Below are 25,604 nucleotides of genomic sequence, written 5' to 3'. Positions count from 1 at the left end.
TTTTACCTCATATCCTTGTGGCTGCTGCATATATATCTCTTCCTCCAAATCCCCATGGATAAAGGTTGTCTTTACATCTAACTGCTCAAGATGCAAATCTTCAGCTGCTACTAGACTTAGAATAGTTCTGATTGAAGTCATTTTATCAATGGGAGAAAATATTTCATCAAAATCAATACCTTTCTTCTGTGGAAACCCCTTCACCACAAGTCTAGCTTTGTACCTTTGTTTTCCTCCATATTCTTCCTCCAGCCTGTAAACCCATTTATTCTACAATTTAGTTTTACCTGCAGGCAACCTGATTAAGTCCCAAGTCTGGTCATGCATTAAGGAGTCCATCTCTTCTTCCATGGCTAGCTCCCACTTCTTCTTGCTTTCAACCTGCATTGCTTCTTCATAACATTCGGGTTCACCAGAATCAGTCAACAATAAATAATATAATGAAGGAGAGTATCGTTCAGGGGGTCTACTTATCCTGGTAGATCTTCTAACACCACTTTCAAGTGTTTGGGGTGCCTGTTGCTGTTGTGGTGGTTGCTGTTGTTGTGGTTGTTGATTATTGTTATTTTCAGGCACCTTTACTTTTTCGGTGATTTCATCAAGAACTGCGTATTCCTTGTTTTCTTTTTCCTGTTTCTTTTCCTGCAACTGATTCTTATACAAGACCTTTTCATTGAATATTACATCTCTGCTCCTAATGATTTTGTGATTTTCGTAATCATATAAGCGATAACCAAAATCATTAACACCATATCCAATAAAGGTACATTTATTTGACTTTGCCTCAAGCTTTGTTCTATTTTCTTTATCAATATGGACAAAGGCCTCACAACCAAAAGGCTTTAAAAAGGAGTAGTTTACCTTTTTACCTGTCCATGCTTCCTCTAGAACACGACCATCCAAGGAACTTGAAGGCCCTATGTTTATTAGATAAACAACAATATCTACAACATCTGCCCAAAACTGTAAAGGCAATCCTGCATGCAATCTCATGCACCTTGCACGCTCCATGATTGTTCTATTCATCCTTTCTGACACACCATTTTCTTGTGGTGTTCTTGGAACTGTCTTCTCTCTGCGAATTCCATGCTCTAAACAATACCTATCAAACTCTTTGCTGCAATATTCACCTCCATTGTTTGATCTGAGACACTTCAATTTCTTTCCCGTCTCAATCTCAACCAAAGATTTCCATTTCTTGAAAGTATCAAATACATCATATTTATTCTTAATACAATAAATCCAAGTTTTTCTAGTTGCATCATCAATGAAAGTAACATAATAACGAGAGCCACCGAAAGATGATACTTGAGCAGGTCCCCATACATCTGTATGCACAAGCTCTAATTTTTCGCTCTTCTTTTCTTTCCCAACTCTGAGAAATCTAACTCTCTTCTGTTTTCCATAAATATAATTCTCACAAAAGTCCAAATCAACATTCTTCAAACCTGGCAACAAATTCCTTGAGTGAAGAATATTCATCCCCTTTTCACTCATGTTTCTGAGCCTATGATGCCATAATGCCGCATCTGCTCCTTTAGAAGTTAAATCATTAACAAAGTTAGAAATACCATTGCATAAATACAATGTACCAACCTTTTCACCTTTTTCTATTACCAGGGCTCCTTTGGTGACCTTCCAAGCTTTATCTGTGAAAGTTGTCACACAACCTTCACCACCTAACTGCCCTATTGAAATCAGATTTTTCTTCAGATCTGGAACATACCTTACCTCCTTTAGTAGCCACTGGTTTCCATTCTGCTGTTTTACAAGAACCTTACCCATTCCAACAATTTTACAGGGTTTATCATCACCCAAACGAACTTGTCCAAAATCTCCTTGAACATAGTCATGAAAGTATTTCTTATCAGGTGTGGCATGGAATGAGGCCCCTGAATCTACCACCCAGGAATCAGTAATATTTTTGAAAGAAAGAATAAAGCATCTTGTAACACCTCACCTGTCAGATTTTCTTCATGATTTTTTTCTTGCTGAGCATCTCCTTCTTTTCCCTTCCAACATCTACAGTCTCTCTTTAGGTGTCCTTTCTTTCCGCATTTCTAGCACATTATCCCCGATCTGGACTTGGATCTACCTTTCCTTGATTTGCTGCGATATCCTGAGCTCTTTCCTCTTTCCATTTTTCTTTCCCTAGACTCTGCACTCAAAGCATTACCTGATGTCTCACCGGAGCTTTTCCGTCGCATTTCCTCGCTAAGGATAACACCGACAAGATCATCAAACTTTAAAGTACTAGATTGAGAGACAGAGTTAATAATGGCCATTACTAAACCATTCCAACTTTCTGGCAATGAGCACAAGAATAACAGAGCTCTAACTTCATCTTCAAAGTTTACCCCTACAGAACTTAACTGACTTGTAACTGTATTAAAATCATTTAAATGATCTGCAACAGATCCACCTTCCAACATCTTCATATTAAATAACTGTTTCATAAGAAATACCTTGTTTGAGGCTGAGGGTTTTTCGTATAGTTTCGGCAACGCCTGAATCAAACCCTCTATTGTTGTTTCCTTCGAAATGTTGAAGGCGACTGATGCAGCGAGGCACAACCATATTTTTACGAGTGCCTTTCTATCGAGAAGGTTCCATTCTTCATTTGTCATAGCCATCGGCTTCTTTGTTTTTCTGCTCAATGGTAGGTACAGATCTTTCTGATACAGATAATCTTCATCTACATCTTTTATAACGAGAAGTTTTGGCCGTTAAATTTCTCGACCCTAAACTTACCATCTTCAGCCATTGCTCCCACTCGAATGAGGAACCCTTCTTTCTTGCGAGTTTTTCAGCCAAATAGACCTTCGACTCTGATACCAGTTGTTAGAAAATTATATATTACGGAGCAATGGAACACATAAAATATTGCAAAAATATAAACACAAAAAAACGCATAAGACAAGAGAGACACAGATATGCGTGGTTCACCCAGTTTGGGCTACATCCACCCCGAACAACCAGTCCTTCCTTTCTATTATCTATCAAAATGAAGAGACACAACCTACAAAAGATCCACTGTAATATCCTCTGTTTTCTCTCACATTCTCGCCTCTCTGTTTCTCGCTTATAGAATACACATCTATTTCACAGCCTCAAATACAATGCCCTCATACAAAGAGAGGGGTTTCCTTCTAGGGCAAAAAACCCTAAACTAAACATAAGTTCTACCATCAGATCACCTGACTAATGAACAACCCAGATTGACTAGAAATTACTATACTTTTACAAGGAAATTTTACATCTATTTTTGGCTTCGGGGGTGTTGCCCCTAATCCCCTACCGGAGGACCACTGGCCCCCAGATCCCCAGCCAGCAGGGATCGTCCCCCCCCCCCCCGAACCCCCGTGGGGGGGAAAGTCCCCCCGCACCCCCCTCCCACGTGGAGGGGTGTACAAACTTCCTGGGGTATACATCCGACTGAAACAAAGACCTCTGAACAATCATGCTCCACACACAACATGAAATTGGCTATCGAACTGCCGCTCTAGCTCCTCTTACTACTGCCGCCTCTGTTCTAACCTATGCTCCTACCTTTGCTCTTGGTGCATCTTGATCCGCATTTTATGAGGTCTCAGCCTATACCCCTTTGTGAAAGTCACATGAAACAGAAATTGAATTAAAATAAGTTACAAGAAAGTTCACTTTTGAATGCTCCAACGAATCTGAATCTTCACGCCAAGGAGTGTGCATCTCTCTTATGGATGTTATGACCATTAAAAAAATCAATATGAGCCATCGTTTCCATGAATATATGAAACCAATCATGTCATGTAGTGCCATATTGATTTTGTAATTACAAATCAAACTTCAAATGCCATAAAAGAAGAGATAGAAGGTGATATTTAGTGAAGTTAAGCATTTGAGCACATAACCAACTTCCTCAACTTATTTTTTATTTTTTATTTTTCATATGTGGCAAACAAATAAGTACATCAGGATTTAGGATGGTTACAACATGTCGACAATAGTAGTTTTAGAAAAGTCCCAGTTAGCTAAAGCCAAAAGGCCAAGCATATGAGCCCAATCCCCCATAGGGATGAACTCAAAATCACACAAAATGCACTGAGATTACATCTTGGAAGTAAATCCAACTCTTGCTTAAAAATTTTCAAATCCCCCAAAGTAAAGGGGAGAGGACCCTAAATTAATCTTAATTTACATAATTGTTTCAGTGGTTCCACAAAAACCCAAATGCAACCAAGCAAACTAAATGCCAAAGCAATTTACAGCTTCACTGACCATCCAACTGTTTCCCAGAAAAGTCCCCCTTCCATGAGAATCGATTTAGAAAAAGGGAATGAAATTCAACCCCAAAAACTTACTTCCTTGTTTCTGGAGAAGGATAGCATAGTTAGGCCAATGAATTTTTGTAATTTATGAGATTTTTAAATGCATCATTTAAAATTTAGAAGCATCGGAATTTGCCAAATGCATTAGGCACCAAATCCAACCACTTATTTGTGCATCCAAGACAATTTAACTTTGGTTGGTAGTCACAATTATCAAAATACTCTTTCTATGATCTATTGTACTGAATGGGTATTAAAATTTCTTCCTTCAACATGAATTTTCACCATTTCTATGGCATAAGTATTAAATCATGTTAAAAGGGAATTAGGTAAAAAATATGGTAGGATTGTTCTGCAGAAAAGAAACTTGTTGCTGCATTTCCTAATTTCCAGGAATGCGTTTGAAATTTCTATGAAATCCTGCTATCAGAATTAAGGGAAAAATAAGGCTTTAGTATTTTCTTTATAAATCAAACATCTCTTTTACAATAAATTCATGAGTTTCATGATTTGGACGTGAAGTTTGTAGAATGGCGGTTGTTTATCCAAATTTAATGGAGCCCTATGTATGGAGTTCATCTTACAATGTTCAGAGAAGCCATATTTGTACGCTTAAACCTACTTTAAACCAATAACCCAACTAACCTACATACTTGTAGCATGTGACTGCCTGCATCAAAGGTTGATTTTCTTGCTGCTCCAAGCCAAATACATCTTCTTAAAATGGAAAAAACATTTTCCATTTAATTTCAAATGGTGGAATTGAATGTTGCATTGTGTGAGTTTTTTATTAATGATTAATAATATCACTGCTATTTTTTGGGATTTTTTCCATGTTTTATGGGAGCATGTTTTATGTTCCATCCCTTCAACCCCGTTGATGATGCAAACATTGCAGGTCTCTTCAGTTTTCACTGAAATTCATTGCCTCTTTCTTAGACCCTGGCGAAATTGTGTGCTTGAAACTTAACATTTGAACATATGAGGTGGAAATGCAAATCTCTACTTTTGACACTTTCCATGTTTCCTACAATATGGACAAATTATTAAATATAAAGTATTTCCCTGAAATTTGTCTATCATGGTCCTATAAATCTAGTTTGTTTGCTCTCTCTAAGTTCAATTATTTTCACTTATAGTGCAAGGCAAGAGTAGAGAAAAAGAAAACATGCAAAGAAATATAAATAAACCAAGAATTTTACGACTGACCACTGCCATATTTTTACAATTGTGTCCCATCATTATGTATCTGATGTAGTGTTATCCTTGTAAGAAAATTGATTGTCCTTTTAACATTGTGATAACCACTAGTCATAATAGTTTTTTGAGATAAAAGGTATGAAAGTAAAAAACTTAACAGGAGAAGCCATCATAGGCACATTGCTTATCTAAAAAAAATCAATTTATTATGCTTAAGTTTGAAGAATAGTAACCCAATTGATGGAAGGACCCATCATAGGAATCTTACACTAACCTGCTTGAGGAAAATGTTTCCTTTCATTAAATTTTTCTAGAATAAAAAAATTGATGGTTGAAAGAATCCATCATGGGCGTATGACAAAAATATATGTCCCTTTTTCCCTTACTTGGTGAGCTTTCCATGATCAATACAATCGTTGGCATTGGTCTTTAGTGCTATCTAAACTTTGATCTTTTGAATATGTATCATTTGGTGCACAATTTCAGTTTTCAGAGACGTTGCATTCACATTGGTTCTCATAAAGATTCATAACCCGTAGAAAGTTCTTTCTTTTATCTGATGAATGACTAGAGTCATATTTTTGTATTGTATGATCCTCTTCAGGATTCTTAGATAAGTAAAAATCTCATATGAAGATCATACCCTGGCCCTAACAACTTGAACTCTTTAGATTGTTCTACACCTCCCTATCTTCACTATAAAATCAAGAATTGTGCATGTGCAATCTCTTGCAAAATAAGTCTTGCTTTGTGTTAGAATAGAATCTTTGATTAAAAATTAGTCAAGGTAGATGAGATTCATAGTCATGATTAGTTCATATTTAGTATATGTATATCTTTTTTCATCTGACCTTTACTATATTAAGATCAAAACCATTCATGTCTACCATGTAAACAATTGTTACAATACTTGAACCAAGGAACATATGTAAAATTTATATGGATGCAAAGAAAGAAATATAAATATGTAAATCATAAATATAACATTGGTCCTTAGATTTATATACTAATAAATCATATTTTTTGGTTTTGCATGTCTTTCTACTAAAACAACCCACTAGACACTTGTTGAAGATTCACTGGTATGGGTTAGTAGACATTGACACTTGCAATTTAACAGGGACACAATATACATGCTAGCATTTACAGTTTCATTGACATAATAATCATAAGCACCGCCATGTATACATCATCTCAAAAACAGAAATTGGCATTTGTATTAGAAAAGAATAACTTGTTTCGAGTAAACAATTTCTCATATGTGATTGGAGACTGTTTGTTTGATAGTTTACAACTTTTACTACATTGTACATATACATCAATAGAATTAAGAAAAAGAACATTTGAGTATTTTAGAAAATGTTTATCAGAAAAGGATAAGGAAGTAACTATGCCTTATCAAAATGAGCTCCATGAAGAGTCATTAACAGAAATGCACAACATTAGCATACATTGGTTAACAAATTTGATGAAAATTCCAATTAGAATTTGGTCCAAAACAAAAATGAAAATGTATTTGCACTTTAATTCACCAATTGCAACAAATACTTATCACATACTATTTCATGATAAGGATCCGATAAATGGCCACTTTGAGCCATTGCTTTGCAAAAAAGAGCCTATCATGGATTCTTCCTTCTCACTGTAAACAAACTCTGTGTATGAACAAATTAACTTATCCATCTTTGAACATCGAACATTTAGGACCATGACGGACATTGATAGGGTGCCCATGTTCAATAGCACATATGGTGAGAGTGCATTTGAAGCAATTTTTTATCTTCTAGATAATGAATACAGTGTGTCATGCCTTCGACTTATCATTGCACAAACATTTTGCAATGTTGTTGTTCCAAATGACCCATTTGCAAATAGATGCATAACATAACATATATACTTTAGTTGTATAGAAAAGTAGAAAATAATAAATACCTGGCAAGAATACATAAAACAATTAGCATTTCCCTATAACAAAGGAAATATTGAAGGTGATCTATTTGTCTTTGCTTGGCTACCCAAAATGCTAAACATAGATCTTGTCATTTGGTCTATAGTTACAATGTCCATATTAAGGAAAATATCTAATTCATAAACAATACTTAGAACTTTGAACATATTGAAATTTCAAAACAGGTATAGGTCATGTCTACTATGAACCCTTACAACACATAGGAAAAATTGAAAGTCAAATAATAAGTGAACTCGGTGCAACCAAATTCAAAAAATCTAAAGAAATTATTGATCTTGGCGAAACCCAGTTCAAAGCATCTCGTATTTTAAACAAGAACAACAAAACTTTATATTTGTGTCTTGTTAAAGACATTATTTGAAGAAAGTTGAAAACACATAAAATCAAACTTGCCTATAACACAACAACAATGAAACAACAACTAGTTCTAGAAGATTTAGAAAATCAATCCACAAAAACATCTCATGTTTCAATTGACATTAACACTAAGGATAGTGCCACCTTTGAATCAATGCAGTGTTCGAAAAAAAATGATGTGAACATGTCTAAATCAATAGATCAATTAATTGCACACAAATTCAAACCATCTTCTTCCTTAAACAAGCAAAAGAAAAACTTGTCTTTACATCTTCTTAAAGGCGTTATTTGAAGAAACCCAAAAACACATAAAATTAAGCTTGCATATAACACAACAATAATGAAACAAGAGGTAGTACTAGATTTTTTGTGTCAGTCAAGGTCAAGAAAAATATTAAGAAACAAGTCAACAAAATTATCAATGTCTGAACAAAAATATCGAGAACATATAAATGATGCACATATCTTTCATTGTTCAATATGTGAAAGAGATTTCTTTAGAAGAGATGTTTTGCCAATGAAACAAGTGAGCCAAAAAGGAATGCAAATAACATTAGAAAAACGTTAGGTTGTTCCCATGAAATTGAAAATCCTAGATTTGAAAATGTCAAAAATAATAATTGCTTCATTTGTAGGCTTTGCAAAAAAGTGTTTTCAAATGACACAATTCCTAAATATGTCTTTCCTGCAAAAATAAGACGAAATAAAGGCACTAGAACACTTAGTCAGCTTACAGAACTATAAGAAAGACTAATGGAATTATGAAATAAAGGAAATGAGCTATCGACATAAAAAAACCACGGCTAGGTTTAACTGGAGGAGTCATCAATGCGCTGACTAACATATCTAGAATTCAATTTGTCTTGCCTCGTAAAAAAAAAGACATTAACACGGTGGAAGTTGTGCTAAAAAGGCATTTAAAATTCAAAAGTGCCTATGCATTTAGTCAGGTTCGAGTTCACATATTCATGAAATCATTAAAACAATTATGCAAAACAAAGCTTCACAAATTAGAAAATACCAACATAGATGACAATTGGAAACAACTGCTCATATAAAACCAAGAAGCACACAACAATACATTTGACAATGAAGGTATTGAAAGTGATTATCATGATATTGATGAACCAATCACAAAACATTGGTTCGTGGTTTCACTGATCCACATACTATCCATGACCTTGTAAATAGGAAAATTAATATTGCACCTGTTGCGGGCTATATGACATTAGGTATTTTCCAAGATAAATACTCAAAAGAAATGATTTTCCATCATTATTCTATGGAAACAAACACCCAAATGATATGTTGAAAAACTTTACATATCAAAACAATTGTCAATGGGAAGTCCTGCACAAAAATCATGACTTTTATTACCATACAACTAACCTATTTAATTAATAAAATCACATTATCATAAACGAGGTATTGAATATTATGTGGATTAGAATTCAAAAATTTCAGTTGAAAGGAAGAAAACTACTTGCAAGATATGTCAAATCTAAACCAAATTTGGATTGCATGTTGAAATCTGACATTTCCTACATGGACCTAAAAACAATTCGCACTTCGACATACTACCATCAACAAATACGTAAAAAATTGTATGTGATGATTCATAAATAGGTCCACCTACTTTTTTCATGTCCTTTAGTAGTGCAGAGAATCTTTTGGAGCCTTTGATGAATGCATTAAAACATATATAGGCAAAACACTACGAGACCAAACAAAAATGAATTAGAGGAAAATGAGCCACACTCATTAATAAGAAATGATATTGTAACTTGTGCATGTTGCTGTAGATCTAGGGTGGATGCTCTAAGTCAATTAATAGCTCATGATTACAAGTATTATCGAGAGATTGACGAATACTTCTACACCACATAATTCCAAAATAGAGGAAGTGAGGATGAACATGGATTGTTATGGATAAAATATGCACCGATATATGGTAAAGACACAAACATTGATGTTGAAAATTTGGTTGATAAATACTTATCAACTGATTCATTAGTTCTAACGAAAGGCCTTAGAACCATCCAAAATCATCATCACACAAGAACCTGTAGGAAACATAAAATTCCAATTGAGATTTAATTCCCAATACCTCTGATGAAAACAACGAAAATAATTGAACCTATTGAATTTGATAGTGAAAAAATGGAAACAAATGCAAAGCTAATATTTGACACGATAAACAATGTCAATTGTGATGAAAAGGATACATTTGATAGTTTCTTGCATGGCATTGGATTAACAAATGATTAATAAATACATGTTATCCAATGTACATTGAATCACATAACTTTACTCCTACGAAAAAATCCAACTAACAACTGGACAAATAGCTTTGCTCAACACATCCCAGCAATCTAGATTGTAAACATTGACTCCCAATTTGTACTCGATTGATATGTCGTTGCAATGTACTACAGCTCCTATATGACAAAAGAAGATAAAACACTTACATCAATCTTTAAGAACATACGTGAAAATCACCTCAAAACAAAATATGATATCATGAACATTATTAATTGTGTAGGGAAAGCTTTAATAAACATGCAACAAATGTTTGCACGACAAGGAATGCACATTGTGCTATCTCTTCCACTAAAATTTAGTTCACGAAAATGTATTTTCATTAACACATCTCCTATAGAAGAATGTGCATTTGTTTTGAAAAAAAAAAAAAAATACCTACAAAAGGAACTAGATGACTTTGAAGACATAATGTGTCCATCAATTACTGACTATTATATTCTACGGCCTATAGCTATTGATGCTATATGTTTAGCAGAATTTGCATCTAGTTATACAAACAAAGGACAAAAACGCAAATAGGAAAATAATCCATATGTCATTTGGTGCGTGAAATATAAAAAATACAAAGACATTGAAAATTATTGTAGAGAACAATTAATGTTATACTATTTGTATCAGTTCAATAAGACTACGATCAAGCAACATCACCCAGGTTGGCAATCTACATATCTTCCATTAGAAAAAACAATTAGGAAAAATAAATAAAAAATTAGATTTGTTACAGGACCTACATGGGGTGACATAGAAAATGCAATCAATACAATAGAACCACAAACTAAACAAATATTTGACATAGATAGCCTAAAATAAAATGAAACAAAGAATACAATATTTGACAAATGTGTCAATGAAAAATATGAATCCTATGATTTCCAAAGTGATTTGCAACATTTTCAACATACAAATAACTTGACTCTACTATCTATAAGGCCGTATGAAATTGTCAAACAACCAAATATACTAGAAGACATAGACTATTATAAGTTAATGCAACAATTAAACTCGAAACAAGAAAAATTAGTAGCTAATGTGATAGCAAGAAAAATCTGTAGGCTAGGTGAACCAATTCATTTGTTCTTGACCAGAGGTGCAGGAATGGGAAAAACATTCAAAATGCTAGTAATTTTCTAGTCGTTAGTATTCATGCATAATGGAAAATTGGCTTATAATCCATCGTAGCTAAAAGGAATAATCACAACACATACAGAAAAAGTTGCATTCAATGCAGGTGGTGTCACATTGCATTCTGCATTCTATTTACCCTTTAACAGCAGTGATTGTTCATCACTAAATAGTGAAAAGATAGATACATTATCAAAGCACTTCGAATAGCTCGTAGTTCTTATAGACGAGGTGTCGCTTGTTGGTGCAACAATGCTTTATCATATTGATAAGCAGCTTCGTCAAAATCCTACATACACCATCTTCATATTTCGCTAATGTTGACATGATATTTTTTGGTGATATCTACCAAGTAAGCCCTGTAAGAGACTCTCTTATATTTGAAAACCCAAGGATAAAAAAAAACATAACCCCATATGGCTTTTGGATAGAGAAAATAAAATTTATCAAATGTGTACATCAATGTGTAAAAATACCCTATCTTCATCAATTTCCTAAATAGGATGAGATTAAACACACAAATGGATAAATATATTTAATACATTAATGAAAATTGCCATAGGCCGACAACTTTAAATCCACTTTTCCCATGCATTTTCTACCGGAAGAAGGATGTTCATAATCATAATACAAAAATGCTTTCACTAGCACATGGTCGACAAATAACACTGAATGCTATTGATGAGCATGAAATTATTGGATCAAATTATTTTTCTTTTGAAAAGAAAATAGTTTTGTTGTCAAAAATAATAGTCAAACAAAACATGTTAGTTGAGTTATATGGCGGAAACTACAATACCAATGATGGATTAGTCAACAATGTTGAAGGAATTCCCAAATGCTACTCATCCAATAACAATGCAACTGACATTGTTTGGATAGAATTTCCAGATGTAAACATTGGAAGACATCAAAGAAACAAATTCAAAGAGTTATATGACATAAATATCTTGTCAATTTGGACACCAATTTTCGAATTGCAAAAGCATTATCAATGTCTCACAACAAATCGTAAATCACAACACGAAAACAATTCCAAATACAATTAGCTTGTGCACAAACAATACACTGAACACAAGGACTAACATTGGATCAAGTTGCATTTGACCCAACTGGTGTCACCAAACATGGGCTAGTGGATACTGCACTATCACATGTTAAAACCATTGACTCGTTATACTTGATTAACAAAATAACACCCCAAAACTTTCATGTACAGAACAAAATATTAGATCAAATGAAACCACTAGAAATAATTACTTCATGGAAACTGGAATTTACCAAAGAAAAACCTGCCAACCCAAAATTTTTATCAATTGCAACTTTAAATACACGCAGTCTACATGCACATCTTAGCGACGCCGTCCATGACACAAAATTATTTGACAATATGATCCTGCTTTTTCAAGAAACACACTTGTACATGCCGCCCAAAAACAAACAATTTCTACCGTTCAACTTTGCCATAGAAAATTACACACATGGCATCCTTACTTGTATAGAGAAGAATATATTGATCAAAGCAACAAAAACATTTTGTAACAACAAAATTGAACTAACACTAATTGACATATACTTCCAACAACCAATTTTCTTAATCAATATTTATGCAGCACCATTTGAACAAGTGTCTACAATAATAGAAATGATTATAAAAGAAAAATCACAAACTACACATGTTAATTGTGTCTTCTTAATCATTGGTGATTTTAACATTTATATTCAATTAGAAACAACTTGCAGTCGAGATCTTATAAAATATATGAAAACTGGAAACTTGCAAGAAATAACAAGTAATTTATGTCCACGATAAAAAATAACAATAGATCACATCTGGACAAATTTGCCTATTGAGCAATGTGAAATCAATCTTGGAAATGCATATTGATCAGATCATGAAATAATTTATGCTTTCTCACAACTCTAATCAAAACACGATATACGCTTTGTTGCATTTTTTATCACAATGAAATCCAAATTTGTCTTCATCCCTTGTTTGAAACAATCCAAGGACAATAAAGTACGTTTCCTTAAAATCATATGTGCATTTGATTTGTTTTTTGTTTTCTAATTTCATGCCTTTCTATTCTCATTAGGAAAATTTTTGTGTCAACACTGAAATATGTTTAAGTTACACAACTAGTGTTTTAAACATCTAACTCCTCTTGAATGTTTTGAATAACTGATTTACAATATATTTGTTTCCTTGTTGTGTTTTCATAGGTGTACCAATTGAAAAAATGTCAACTTGTAAAGCATATAATGCAATAAGCATAAGTGAATCTGATAGGCCCCTATACTACTAGTGTAACTCTTTATTGTTATTAGTACAACTCCCTTATTATATTGTTGTACCCATGTAGTCCCCATATTGTTATTATTGTGCCCTTACATTATTATTGTTATGTCAGCTCTGATTATATTATGACCCCTTAGACTCCTATATATAGAAAGGAGGTCTTGTCATTTGTATCATCCAAGAATTATTCATTTGTGTAATGTAAAGGAGGTTTCCCCCTTGAAGAGGCTGAATTCTAAGGCATTTATCTCCCTTTTCTATATTTTTTTGAGCTGGTTTCATAAAATTTGCTATTAGAGCTTTGGATTCTAGGGTTTCACTGCTCCAAAACAGGTTAGCGTGGCATTTTCGCTATAACTTCTTTTCTACGAAGTTTTAGAATCTACAAAAAAACCTGTTTGAGAATAAATCGCACTGAATCTCTCATCTCAATTTCATATCTTGTCTCACTATATTTGCAGATATATGATTTGAGGAAGTTAGGCTTTTGGAAGACGCTCGAATTACATCCTAAACAGGTGACCTGGGGAAAATCATCATAACTATCTTTGTGAGCATCAGATTGAAATTTCGTAAGAAGTTATAGAAAGAGGACAAACTATAGTCTTTTGTGTGTATTTTTTAGATATAAAGGTTAAAACAGTGACACGTGGCACATCATACAAGTTCACTGTTCTGAAAAGGTGTATAATCAGGTCATCTTGGGAGATTGTGCATAACTCTTTCTTGGAGAATCCAATTTCGATCAGACTGGTGGCACTAGAAAGAGGATGCAAATGACTACTACAGATCATGATTTCAGAACTGGAAGATCTAAAATTACAAAGTTACAGTCGTTCCAAGATCGAGCTCCTAAAATCAAGAAAAAGCGAGATGAGGAAGTTTGATGGCAAGGATCCGATAAATTGGATACTACAATTGGAGAAATATTTTTATCTAAATGGTGTACCACTATTACAAAAGGTATGTATTGAATCTAAGTATTTAGAACCAAATCATTTTTTATGGTATAATGGGCTTTGTTCTCGTAAACCACTTGTCACGTGGTCAATTTTCATGGAGGAAATGATAGCAGATTATGACGATACAAAGATAAACACCTTCTTTAGCCAATTGATAAATCTCAAACAAAAGTGTTCAATGGCAGAGCACATTGACGACTTTCAAAAATTGAATATAAGGGAAAATGATATTCCAGATAAGCAGAGGATTGATGTCTCTATAGGGACTTTAAATGATAACATTCAACATGAGGTTCATCTTTGGGAACCTAATTCATTAGAGAAGGCATTTAAGTTGGCAAGAAAAGTGGAAAGAAAAATTATGGAAACAAGGAATTCTACCCCTCACAACTATAAACATGGAAGTGTTGTTTCTCCTAGCCTTCCACAACCTACAAGGGTGACACCACAACAATTGGAAGAAAAAGGAGAAAAAGGGCTTTGTTACAATTGTGATAGCAAATGCACTAAATATCATAAGTGTTCCGAGAAGAAATTATTTTACATAGATTATGAAGAGGAGGAAGAAAATGATCAAGAAACATCAAAAGAAGAGGATATACACCAGGAACCAACCCTATAGAAAGAAGAAATGAAACTGACTACATCTTGTAAAGCATTGGCAAGAATTACCACTCCTCAAACTCTCAAGATAGAAGGACATATCAAGAAGAAAAAGGTTCAAGAAGTGAAAGATCACATCGAGAAAGAAGAAATGAATCCAACCATATCTTGTAATGCATTGGCTAGAATTACCACTCCTCAAACTATCAAGATAGAAGGACATATCAAGAAGAAAAATGTTCAAGAAGTGAAAGATCAGATCAAGCATCAAGAAATGAATCCGACCATATCTTCTAAAGCATTGGAAGAAATTACCACTCCTCAAACTCTAAATATAGAAGGACATATCAAGAAGAAAAAGGTTCAAGCAGTGAAAGATCACATCAAGCATCAACAACAAGTTCTCCAACTTTTAAAGGATAATGCCACTTTGGTGCAGAATCAAATGAAACAACAGGTAGATCAACATCGCAGTGCAAATTTTTTTGATGTAGGTGATTGGGTATTTTTACGGCTACATCTCAAGCAAGCTATTTATGAGAAGGAAATGTTGGCAATATTACATGCACTTAAGAAATGGCAACCTTATCCAATGCGAAGGCACTTCAAGGTAAACATGGATCATGGTAGTCTTAAATACTTTTTAGAACAAATATTATCTTTAGAAGAACAGAAAAAATGGGTCACAAATATGTTGGGTTATGACTTTGACATCATCTATAGAAAAGGGAAGCAAAATTTTGTTGCAAATGCACTCTCAAGAAAGGATGAGGATGTGGAAGCATTGTTTTGTGATATTTCTATTATCCAACTAGATTGGATAAACGAAGCAAGGGATGAATGGAAGAAGGATGAAGAAGTGTGGCCACTCATTCAAAAGTTTCAGAAGATCCCAATTCAAACAATATTGCCAGAACTTGAAGAGGAAGGAAAAATCATATTGGAACCTGGAGGAGTCACAAAAGCAAGAACCTGACAACTACGAAATCAATCAATTTCAGAGTATCTCATAAAGTGGAAGAACTTACCCGCTGAAGATTCCACATGGGAGGACAAGAATTTTATACAAAAGCATCAAGAACTACTCAAGTGTTGAGGACAACACTTTTTGAAGGAGAGGGGCATGTTAGGCCCTTATACTACTAGTGTAACTCCTTATTGTTATTAGTACAACCCCCTTATTTTATTGTTGTACCCATGTAGTCCCCATATTGTTATTATTGTGCCCTTACATTAGTATTGTTATGTCGGCTCTGATTATATTATGACCCCTTAGAATCCTATATATAGAAAGCAGGTCTTCTCATTTGTATCATCCAAGAATTGTTCATTTGTGTAATGTAAAGGGGGTTGACCCCTTCAAAGAGGCTAAATTCTAAGGAATTTGTCTCTCTTTTCTATCTTTGTGTGAGTTGGTTTCATAACAAAATCCAATAATAAAGCAGATAGTTCAACAAGCAAAAATGAATCTAGCCATTTGAACAAACGGTTTGCTCTTTTTCCTTTCACAATCAAGAACAAGCCGACCAATCTTTGCATTTATACATTAGTTAATTTTTACATCTTCTTTTTCCATTTTAGTGTCTTTAGTCTTCATATTTATACACTAATTATTTTCACTTTTTATTTTTCCATTTTACCCTTTCTTCAATAACATGCAAGAAAAAGAAAAAACAACAAAGTGAGAAATATTTCCATCGTCTATAATCGACATCTACATGAGAAGTTTAACAAATATTTTTGAAGGTGATGTGTTAGTGTTATATGGTCCTACTTCTATTCCAGTACCCTCCTCACCACCGAAGGCACAAGTTGTACACATCAACCTTGTTGATGCACATGGACAACTTACAATAACCATCAACATAAGTGATAAACTAATCTCTCAATTTGTCTCCTTTTTCTCTGTCGGCAAAATTGTTCGTATAATAGGGTTCAACGTCACTAAGAAAGGAAAATATGAAAGAGGTGATGCTAGCCACTGCATCTCATTGACTTCAACATCTATCGTTGAGACAATACCCATGCTTTGTTATGAATGTCGGCTTACTCCAGACACTACAATTGTTATGCTTTTAGAAGAAACTATAGATTATTCAGTTGGAAGCTTTGCAACACTTGTCACGGGATGCCAGCAAAACAACCGCCAATTTGAAATATATGTCAAGGACGGTGAAATAAACAATTATTGCACCATGGTATTGTGTCAAATTTTCTGTTTTATTATGCTTTGCTTTTTATGTGTGCATCTTTGTTTTTTCTTGCTAAAAGAATCTATGTTTTCATGCTCTCTTTCTTGCAACTAACAAAAAATTTCACTAAAAAAAAATTCAGGTGTTTTTGGCCAAACAACACAAACAAAAATTTGTTGAACTGCAACAAGATATAGTGCAGGGAAAGACAATCTTTCTTCTTTTCAAAAACATAGTGTGAAGTGGGCCAAGAGAATTGCATACCATACACACATGTTTGTTAAGCTTTTTTGAGCCACTTAATGATGAATTGACAAAATCTTATCTATAGACTCTTGCCAAAACAAAGCTCCAGGCAAGTTCTCAATTGCATTTAAAATTATTATTAATAGACTCTACTAGCAACAAATGTTCAACAAATTTTTCAGTTTCATTAACCTAACAAAAATATTTGTATTCCCAATCGAACTACTGCAGATTATTAGCATTCTCAAACAAGCTGATCTGTTTTGCCCACCATACAAGCCATTCTACAACAACTATAAACATCTAATTAGAACAACAGGCTGTCGAGTTGACAAAATTCTTTACTGCACAAATTGTGGTGACAAAAAGCTATTTTCTTATGAACATAGTTTACAATGTACAATAAAAGATGCAGATGGCAAGCTAGATTGCATCCTCTCAAAAGACCTTCTTCAAATCTTCTTTCCAAGTCTTTTGCAAATATCCTTTGCAAAATATAAACAAAACATCTCTACAACTGTTTTTATGTTACGTGCATTTTCACTAAAGGGAACTTTTACAATTTCGATGGACAATATCATTATCAATACCAAGTAGATTTGATATCTTCAATTACTTTGCTAGGCCTCATTTTTGTAATATGCATGTTGACAATTCTATTAAGCCTCAGTTTTGTAACATGCATCTTAACAATTCTAAATATGAAAAACTTGTATATGTCTTTCTAAGCATTTCTATCAAATCAGTGTTGTTTCTAAAAATGTATATGTTGTAGAAAATCTTTGTAGGTTAACCCGATAATACAATATAAATCAAAGCAGAATACTATAACCTAATTTTGCTATCAATTTTGCAAAAGCTTAAATATCGAGCTGAACAATATAACCAGGAGAAGAAGAATCAATGGCACAATACACATGAAAATACTTTTGGGAAAGCCTTAGCTAAAAACCCCATCTATTGTATTATCATACATGGTGGAAATACATAGGAATTATACAAAGCATTAGCTCTCACAGCTAGCCAGCTCTCAGTACAATACTCACAGATGCTCATAGGCAATCTTGGCTTCTCTCCAACCTTCCTCTCTGCCCTCCAAGCTCCTATTTCCTTACGTTGTTCCTTGTGGATGATTCTCCTCTTACCAAGTGGAAAACTCTCTTCAAAACTGCGCAATCCTCAAGGATAAATCCTTGACTGCATGCATGAGTTTTCTCCATGAGAAAACATAAGCAATTGATAGTACACTATCCTTGACTTTAATCTCAGCTGGGTCTTTCTCATAATAGACATGCATGAGTTTTTGATGAGGGAATCTTCAGTTAAATGGAGTAGCACTAGTTGAGTGCATGCATGCATCAACTGACTGTTAACTCACCATTAGTTCCTCAAATAGTTTGGAACTAATTTAACTGGACTTAACTCAGTAAACTGAGTTAACTAATTACAACTCAAATATAACTCAATCTTATCTCCTTAATTTAAGGGATAACTCTTGCATGAATTCAGAAAGACTTCTAACTTGAATTTCTCCAACTAATTAATTTAAAATAAATAAATTAATTATTTCCAAGTAGCTGTTAAGACTAAATTCGATTTTAATTCACAATTTATTTCAAGGACAAATTAAATTGGAATACTCTTGTTGCCATATTTCAACATGTGTGTGTGTGTGTGAACAACCATATTTAGAAACAAAAAATATAAAAATAAAAATAAAATTAATTAACTAATAATTTATTATGTGATATTTTTTATCACATTATCCTAAATTTGCTCCAAAACACTAGTATGGTTTTATGCCACGCATGGTAGCAATGAAATACACTCCAATTTGATTGTCTGAGTGTATTAAACCCCATTTATATTCAACCATAGCTCCATGCATTTTTAGGCAACCATTCTCACTGTGGCTTGGAAGGTCCACAATTGTTGCTTACAAAATTTCAATCACCATAGTTTAGATTTAGTTCATCTGCTTATAGTTGAAGGTTGCATATCTTTACCTCTTATGAAGTAACATGAAGCACTGCCATGGTCTCGTGGATGTTTTAAACTTGAAGTTCCTTCGCATTTGGATTTTCTATATGTTTTGGCTTGTATATATTCGTATCACTATTTGGGAGTGTATGCTTCATTTGTTATCTTTGTGCCTCTTGGACCAGGGGTTCCACTAAAAATTTAAGTTATATCCATGTCTGTCTTGACTGCTGAAATCATCATCATATTCAAGTTATCAACTAAATGATTTTCTTCATCCTACAATCTGCACTTTTAAAATTCAGCCTAAATCAAACACCTTCTAGAATGTAAACTTAATTATCTTCTTCATTTGTTTCAATGCTAGTAACCATGCCAGATGTTATTTATCAGTCAGTTAAAAATTATTGCTTCAAATTTGTATTAGTCAGTAACTATTATTTAGTTCAGAAGGATCAATATGCCTTTTATCGCACTATTATATTTCTTGCTACAACATTAAAATGAAGTGTGAGACTATTAACTTGGATTTAGCACTTGAATATATCTTCAAACATTTATGGTATGGTTATGTTCCTAATCCAATTGCCTAAAAATTATTTATGTGCAATTTGTTATAACTCGAAGATTTAGGCTATACAACTTGGCTTTTATTCCGCTATTATATTTCTTATTCCAAAATTGAATTGGAGTGTGAGATTCTTAACTTGGATTTAGTCCATGAATAGATACTTTAACACTTATGGTATCGTTCTGTTTATAAGCCAAATTCCTAAGAGTGCTTGGAGTCCAATTTGTCACAACCCCAATGCTTAGGTTATACATTTACTGAAACAATGATAACTAGATGGAATACTGGTAAACCAACAGAAATTTAGTTCTTCACAATAAAGGTCAGCTCTTACTCTTGGTATTTTAATTGATCTATTGAGGTGCACTTGGGCATTTCATTATGACTTGTAAGCACAATCCAAATTCATAGCTTTGTTTTATTTACTTCCAATTTTCTTGAATCAATGAGTATATAATTGTACAATCAAGCATGATCATCCAGATCGGATGATGCTTAGCGTTGGCATTACCTTGCATTGTAGATATTATTGATCAAATAGGATAGAAACTATTTACATTTGCATTCTTCTAGGTAACTCAAATTGAGTGGACAAATTCATGCTAGAGTGTGGAATCCTCTTGAATGCAATTAAGCTTGAAACGAATTGGTTTATCTAGAATATACGTTCTGAACATTGATAATTTATGTTCTTTATCTACATGCCTAGGATTTTAACATCTCTAATTACTAAATTTATGTAAGGGAAAAATGATTTGGAACGGGTAAATTGAAGGTCACTGCTCTTCTTCTTGGAAGGTAACAGACAAACGAAGCAACATGGATTTTGGGTTCAACCAGTGATCTTCTTGGGTTGGGAGGGATTAGGTTAGGTGCTCTAAATTCAAAAGCATTAGCCTACTAATCTAAAGTGGTAAGTTTTGATGCTCATTAGGGAGTTTTGAGGTCTAAAATGGGCCTCCTAAGAAAAATGTACAACAAAAATAAACTTTATAAGAAACAATAGGATTCAGGGTCATGATGTCAACCATGGGGGATGATTCACCATTTTTGGAGTAAAAAAAGAAAAAATAATAACAAAATAACAAAATAATAAAACTACTTTTTCAACTCGTATTTTAAACTTATCTCCCTAAGTTTTTACTCAAATTTCGAGGGGGAGTACTCATTAGATGCAAAATTTAATTCCTCATCCAAGGAGTACCCATGTTGCATACTTTCGATAGACCCTACTACATGAAAACTCACAAATACATGAAAAAACATGATTGCAATCACGCTTTTCATGTATTTCTCATTTTTCATGTAGCAGGGTCCATCAAAAGTATGCAACATGGGACTCCTTAGATGAGGAATCAAATTATGCATCCAATGAGTGTTTCTTCTCTAAATTTGTGTAAACCCATAAGGAGATAAGTTTAAAATACAAGTTGAAAAAATAGTTTCTTCTTTTTTCTTTCTAAAATTTGATGATGTATTCTAATATTATTTTATTATTTCCACTATTATTTTATATTTTCCTTAGGAGGCCCATTTTAGACCTCAAAAATCCGCTAATGTAAGTTGTCATTCATAGTTCAGGCTTCAGTAATTTTTTTCTGAAACCAAAGTTACTTCATGCTATTAATTTTTCTTCACTTAAAAGGGCATATATTACCTCTTTCAATGTTAATTTATTCATGGCTTTAAAATATTAAAATGCACTTTTTAAAGATTAGAATCGTAATCTAAATAATTTATATGCCCATCCCAAAAGTAGGACATTATTTGTTTTGATTTTGAAAAGAAGCTTGATTTTCTTGTCATCACTTCTATGTGGTCTTTAAACAAGTTGAATATTGTCTAGTCATTCAAATAAACTGGTCAAAATTATTCATCATTGTTGGATGAGGATGGATATGCCCAAACTTGACCAAGAACTAGTCCCCAGCGATATGTCATATGCACAATGGGGGTCCCATTTTGTGTATGGCACAATCAAATTTACTATTTTCAAAAACTCTTGAGAGCATACAGATACTTCTCCAAATTCTCTTTTTTCGTTGTTATAGCACATATTTTGGAATCATTTGCATGCTATATATTATCTCCAATAAAATTCTCTAGAATCATGAAATAAATGTATTTCTTACTCTATGTTCATCATAGGGTCACTTGATTCATTTTACTGGCAATTTAATCCATTTTTTTTCAATGAATATAACAGAAAGTTTCAATGTGTAGCTTGTAGAATGGTGACTCTAAATTTGCTCCAAAATACTGGTCTGGTTTTAAGGTTCTGCAACAACACCTTGAACACATTTATAGTTGAAATGAACTTTGAGGATTTCACATTAAATTTTCTTGCTTACAGTCTACAATGATGCTATCACCCATAGTTATGACTCACACACTACTTTCTATTACTATGTTTTCGTAGAATTTGCTAAAAATCTGGATGCGTCTTAGACTTTTTTTATTTAAAAATGTGATTTGGTAGAGCATTTGTTTCATAAAAAAATATCTTTGTTATAGCAAATATTTTGCAATCATTTGGGCGCTATATATTATCTACAACAACATTCACTACAATCATGAAATAAAATTGTTGCTTATTCTTTGTTCATCATATGGTCACTTGAATCATTTTGTTGTCAATTTAATCCATTTTTTCAATGAATATAATAGAAAGTTTAAATCTGTAGTTTGTAGAATGGCCACGCATATTGACACTCTAGTAGCAGGGTCCTTGTGAGTTTTATCAAGCAACACTACATCATTTAGAAAAAAAAAAATCTAGAGAGATTCCTATCATCTTCCTTTTTCTAATTGTTATCCTAAAACTTCTTCTATTGCTTTTCTAAAAAATGCATGAATCTGGAATATTTGATGTGTCCTGCACTATAGGAACACACTCTGTCAAGTTCCCTATGAATCCCTTGTTTCTTAGCTTCTTTTGCCTTATTCTCTATTCTTTTATTGTCGCTAAATGCATTGGGTGCTAAGACTCTTTCATACGCCGCCTTCTTTTATTTCCTTTCCAATTCTTCTACCTCTTTTTCCTTTTCTTTCTTAGTTCAGAAACAGATGTGAATCCTTTCAATTTATCTTCATCTCTGCCATGGAAGTGTCCATATTGCAATGGGTCATGTTGCCTAAACTTGATCTCTTCTGGGTAAAGGAAGTCTATCTCTGCATATGCTTCCTATAATTGTGTATATGTCTTTAAAGACTGGGCCAAGTGCCTTTCTTTGTTTGTAATTGAAGAAATGGCATTCACCATCTAATGCACAAGTTCCTGCAAGAAAAAATTCCAGCAACAAAGTAAGGGAAAATATGAGTGGATTTTTGGCAAGCATATATCCTGATGTATACCCCTTTCTCTTTCACATACCAATCTCCTATTGTTTACAATAAATTCATAGCCTGCTCGGTCATGCAAGAGCCTAGCTAGTTTGCAAACAAACTACAAGTGTATAGTAGCTCTCGATCTCAAATTGGTTTTCACCACAATACGTGCATTGCAATCACCCAACACCCTTCAAATATGGCAGGGACTTGCTGCTTTGCAGCTCGTCTTGTTATAACTTTGATTTTGATTTTGGTTTTAAAAAAGATCTATTTTATATATAAAGTAAAGGTCTTATTATTATAATTTTGATTTTGTAAAAGAATTGTATTTTTCATATATGTTATTAATAGTACTCCCTAGTTATTATTCTTTTGAGTTTTTTTTTAGCTATTATTCTATTGAGTTTTATTTATTGTCTATTAATTGAATATTTTATTCTAAATATTTTATTATATTTAATATTATTTTAATTGTAGTTCTTTTATTTATTTTAAAAAATACATTTCCTATAATATTTTAAAAAAAATTATTGGTCTCACTTTTACTAGATTTATTGGCCAATAGATGCATACCTAGATACATAATAAATTTCCAAAATGATAAATATTTACATAGACTGGTAGGAAAAAAAATGCTAAAAAACCCATAAGACCAAGAGAAAACCATCATAAAAAATCTTTAGAATTCAACGTGGCAGGATGGTCTAGACCCAAGCTAGGGGATCGTAGAGGTTTGCATCCACAATGAATATGCCCCTTTTTGTGAGCCAATCTGGTCTCCATACGGTCTAGCTTCTCTTGGATGCGTCATTTCCCTATCCAGAGATTGACCAATCTATCATGCATCTCCCACATATTTATTTCTATGTGACTCATGAAATCTATGATATCATTGTGATCATATTGCTAGGCTTGATTGAGCTGGTCCAAATAAAAATTCAATTGTCGAATGATACTAGCACTGTCCTCCGATAGGGAGTCATTCATCGCCATGGGAATAGACTATGAGGGTGGCGGGTCAACAATTTCACCATCATCCTATCATTTTTCTATCACCGTGTTGGATTTCCCCTCACCTCCATTCCTCATTGCGCCCAACCTTGATGATGAGGCATATTCAACTGGAGTTTATATGAATGCATGGCCACCCTCCTATTAACTTCTTTCCTAGGAAAGGAAATTTCTCTCTTGTACCAACAAACACAACTGAAAAGCCAGGGATGCACCTCCTTCTTGCTTGGGGCCTCAGTCTTTCTTGTCCCCACATGAAAGCACCTCTTACTAAGGAGACCCTCATAAGCCACCACAGATATCACAAAAACTTGAAATAGAAAAGTTTCCTTGTTGCTACCTAGGTCGATCCCCATGAAATTTACACTCACGGACCTCCCAAAGAGGGTCGTAAGAACCTTGACATGCTATGCACAAAACCCCATAGCTTCTAGGGATAAACTAAACATTAGCTAGCTTGGCTTCACCCTCTCCCATAAACATGAAAACCATGCACAGTGGAGGTCTAGATCACTTGCAACACTAAAACATCCATGGGTAGGTTTAACCACCCACCAACAAACAACCAGAATTCCCACCTCTCCTATTTCAAATATTAAAGGTAGGCCAATAAGAACCTTACAAGGAATCCACTCCAGCCAAACATACACAACATAACTAGATGATATAAACATGAAATTAACTAGATCAGATTGAAAATCCAGGCTTCGATCTTTATACCTGGTGTGGATAATCCATAACAACTCTGTGGTTGGATCCAAAGATCTTGCATCAATAGTAGAGTCTGATCACTCCTCGTAAATTATCACACCACGCAACTTGATTCCCAGTTTCCAGTTTCCCTCACTCTAAATCTCCTGCTCTCTATGGTGTCAAACCCAGATTCCTCTGAGAATTTCCCCTACCGTCACTAGAATGGAACAAAGAAACTTCCCCCCAAATTTCTCAGCATATCTCGACACACAACCATGCAAACTACAATTTACCCTTCCTCTCATCTTACATTGATAAATTTGTCATCGTCGGACATACCACGGCTACACCTCTGGTACATATCACCAAGGTTTGAAATAACTAGCACTAACACAATTAATTGCCACCCTGTAGTGGCTTGAGGTTTCACACAAGAGTGC

This window comes from Pinus tabuliformis, chromosome 8 (assembly GCF_031772625.1).
Source record: "Pinus tabuliformis cultivar Carrire ecotype Pingquan chromosome 8, CPIR1, whole genome shotgun sequence".
Classification (NCBI taxonomy): domain Eukaryota; kingdom Viridiplantae; phylum Streptophyta; class Pinopsida; order Pinales; family Pinaceae; genus Pinus; species Pinus tabuliformis.
The sequence above is the reverse complement of the archived record's forward strand: the minus strand, read 5'-3'. Positions refer to the sequence as shown.